The 4149-nt window shown below is 40.9% G+C and overlaps 1 protein-coding gene across 1 annotated transcript in view; it reads right to left on the reverse strand.

Annotated features, from left to right (window-relative positions):
- LOC127409660 (actin-binding protein WASF1-like) overlaps positions 1-3414 on the reverse strand; it is an 89110-nt gene extending 85696 nt beyond the window's left edge. Inside the window, exon 1 of the mRNA XM_051644385.1 lies at positions 3065-3414. The gene's annotated coding sequence lies outside the window, so the exon portion shown is untranslated. The remainder of the gene's footprint in view (positions 1-3064) is intronic.
- Positions 3415-4149: the final 735 nt, after the last annotated feature.

Below are 4149 nucleotides of genomic sequence, written 5' to 3' on the forward strand. Positions count from 1 at the left end.
GAATAGCGTGAAGCCTCCACATGCGCTAGGTCTCCGTGGTAACGCGCTCAACAAGCCACATGATAAGATGCGCGGATTGAAGGTCTCAGACGTGGAGGCAACTGAGATTCGTCCCCCACCACCCGGATTGAGGCGAGTCACTACGCCACCACGCGGACTTAGAGCACATTGGGAATTCCAAATTGGGGAGAAAATAAATAGAAAAATAAAAATAAAATAACAACTATGTAAATTCCTCCATATGTTCTCTCTGACCAAGGAAACATAATTCAATAATTCAAGCGCAATCACTTATGAATCTTCCCCATAGCCTCTATAGATTTTTAAGAAAAATAAGCTCAAGGAACATAGATATTTGAGTTATGAGCCCAAAACAAGACATATTAAGAAGTGTTTAATTAAGACAACTTGATTTTTCCAGTAATGACAGCATTAGCGTGTACAGTGTGTAAACACGCAGTCACGCACAATGATTGACAGGCAGAAAGTCGACTGATTGGTTAAACGAACGATCTGACCGCAGCCCGCGGACATCTTTTTCCCAGCTGTTTACCGAGCTGCTTCAGAGACAGGTGTGATGTTTCATAGCACCTATTTCAACAGATAATAAGGATGTGTCGTTTAATAAAAAAAATCACTTACCAACTTTTCCATAAATAATCTTACCAACGAAAGTTAAACTTTTGAATATGCATCCCAAGTCCCATTCTGTTGCGCTCCATCCAGCTGTTTTTAAATGCAAGAATGTATTCTGAATGATCTACTCAGTGTTTGGTTGACATGACCTTAAAGCAGTCTAATTATACAGGGCTTTAGACTTAGACTAGTCATTCAGACAATGCACTGACTAGTCTATTTTTTTTAAAAATATAGTTTTGCTTGCATTTGATGTTTTTCCAGTCTCTCTGTATATCTCTGGATGTGAAGCCTGTAATGCCTGGTCTGTGCTGGCTGAAGCCACATGAAAGCCAGAACACACAGAAAACATTTTCTTTTTATTTTCTTCCCTTTTCTCCCAATGTTGGAATGCCCAATTCCTACTACTTAGTAGGTCCTCGTGGTGGCGCGGTTACTCACCTCAATCCGGGTGGTGGAGGACAAGACTCAGTTGCCTCCGCTTCTGAGACCGTCAATCCGCGCATCTGATCACGTGACTTGTTGTGCATGACACCGCGGAGACTCACAGCATGTGGAGGCTCATGCTACTCTCCACGATCCACGCACAATTTACCACACGCCCCACTGAGAGCGAGAACCACTAATCACGACCACGAGGAGGTTACCCCATGTGACTCTACCCTCCCTAGCAACCGGGCCAATTTGGTTGCTTAGGAGACCTGGCTGGAGTCACTCAGCACGCCCTGGATTCAAACTCGCGACTCCAGGTGCGGTAGTCAGCGTCAGTACTCGCTGAGATACCCAGGCTCCACAGAAAGCATTTTCTGAACAAAAATTCATCCGGGAGAACGGCAAACTTTTCTGCACAAAGCCAAAGGACAAAGCCACCAAGGTGAAAAAAAGAGGCTGACCTATTTAACGTATTTGCAGATATGTAAAATTACACATGCATACATGCATAAGGGAAACAAGTTTGGTATTACCATCATTTTTTTTTTTTTGGACAAGGTTCCATGGTAATACCTTGGTATTCTTTTGAACTGTCTTAAAGTACCTTGTACATACCTAGTAAATATGGTAATCATTCAGTCCCATGGTATATATCAAAGCACACACACTCGTGACGTAAGATACCCAAAGGAATCGTTCTTTTGAGCCTGTTCTTTTGAACGATTCGATCGAACCGATTCACAAACCGTCCGTAAACCACTCGTAGAAATAGTGATAGTAGTACGTTTGGGAGTAAAATGACGGGTGGGTGACGTGTTAGAAGCATAAACAACGCAATGTTTGAAGCAAAACGTGTCCGTTTCTCGCGCAGGTAGGGAAATGAATCTTTTCACACTGAATCACACAGGAATACATTAACTTTAAATACTAACACTAAAAACAAAACGGTGAATAAACAAGTATTTAACTAAATGTTTATTTCACGATACATGACACTCGGTGCATCGTTCTTGGACTCGTTTCTGTGAAACGAACCGTTCGAACGAACCGATTCATTCAAACGAATCACTTCTCAGATATCACATCGCACCTCATTCGAATTTCGAAATAGAAACCATGAAAACTGAACGAGTTGTCCAAGCATTAAAGAGTACAACACTAAAAAGTATGTATTAGTTTGCGATATGTCATTATTTAGTTTTAAACGCATAAATAAAGCGCGTTATGGAGAGGAAAAGGATGCGATGGAGATGCTTTGTGCTTTTAGAAGTCTCGGGTTTCACAAAGCGAGTCTTCCAATGTCTGCTGCCCTCCCCCCTGCATGCACAAAACTGCACAAAAATGTCCACTTTTGCACCACTAATAAATGCATTTACAGATGCATTAGGTGCATTTGCTAATAAAAAAAAAGAACAAGCCTATTTTTTCTCTCCGGAACAACATCAAGAACCATAAATCCAGAAGAATATTTGAAAACTAATTTGGAGTGCACACTGTTTGGGAAGGCATGCAAACTGCATTGCGTTGTGGTGTGATAGTTTGCCTTGTGTTTGCCATACAGATGTGACACCCCTTCCCCCTGAATGCATCAATCTCAGGAACATAATGTGACTCCAGGGCAGTAAAGATGTGGAGTCTTTTTCGGGTGTTCAGTGTACATCAATATATGCTCCCTAAAATATTTCATAGTCACATCAAGTCAGAATGCATTAGGCTACATTATGCAAGTAATTTCACATGCATGCATAATGCAACCCACACCTGTCATCCAGTCCTGAATGAGGGCAGGCAGTGTAGGTTTACATGTGCAATACAAGCCAAACAACATGCAAACAAAAAAAAATGGAATAGACCATTTGGCAATGGAATTCCGCTCACTTTATTCCCATGCAAAGTTGCATTATTTATTTCTCTCATTTGAACAGCTAGAGATGTCAACTGCAATGTGTGACATGTCAGTGCATACTTCAAATGTAGCATGCATACAATTTCATACCTGAATAAATGTAATTTACTCTTATTTTTCCATGATATCCCCAGGTATGCGGGTTATTCCTTTAAAGAATCCTCACGGTACAGTAGAGCAGTGTTCATTGCTGAAATACAGAACTGAAATATAGCTGGTGTGTGAATCCCGTTAAAGAGATAGGGCACTCTGGACAACCGCACTGTCTCCGCTGGAAAAGGGATCCGCTATGAATATACAGCAGCATGTACGTCAAAAACGCACAAGTTTATTCCCACTCAAAGAAGTTAGTAAAACAAAAGAACGAGTCATCAACCCATACACAAAACGGCTGAGATGCGTTTATTTGGAGAGCCGATATTCTAGATGTCATTGCAAGTGACTCCACCCCTCTGAATGCAGATGGTAAGTCCCACTTGCTATTGTTGGAGCCAGAGAACTCGCTGCAACAAACCGCGACACGCCCCAAAGCGGGATACCTTCTCTGATTGGTCAGTGTCACGCCCAAACCACGCCCATTCACGCAAACAGACAATTTATGTTGCGCGATACATTATTAAAGGTGCTGTACACATTTTTATGCTTACAAAACACAGAATGTCTCTACTACCTGACAGATATTACCAAAATAGGAGCCGTGAGAAACCATACCTGTGACGGGGCAGCGGCCAATCAGAAACGTTCTCCGCCTGTTGCTGACATTGGATTGGCTGACATTTCTGTGTGGGGCGGTGTGTTTGAGAGCAGGGGCGTGATTGAAGTTGGTAAAACAGCTGAAAATCATAGACAGCGTCTTTAACTATAATTTTATAACTAAAAAAAATAATAAGAACATGACTGTAGAATAAAAATAAGAAAAACATGATATAATTCGCGTTCAAGGTTTTCCCTTAGGAGGCATCCTAAAAGATGCATAACCTTGCAATTGCTACATTTAAATAAACGCGTCCTTTGACCTTTCTATTTGGACTTAATAATAAATAAATAAATACATTTTAATCGAGATATGTACAATAATAAATGTTATAACATCACATTTAGGCATAATCCGTTATATAATATATTTATATAAAATATTCATCTCTAAGGACCTGTTGACGAAAGAGCCACAACAT

The sequence above is a fragment of the Myxocyprinus asiaticus genome, chromosome 19 (genome assembly GCF_019703515.2).
Source record: "Myxocyprinus asiaticus isolate MX2 ecotype Aquarium Trade chromosome 19, UBuf_Myxa_2, whole genome shotgun sequence".
NCBI lineage: Eukaryota > Metazoa > Chordata > Actinopteri > Cypriniformes > Catostomidae > Myxocyprinus > Myxocyprinus asiaticus.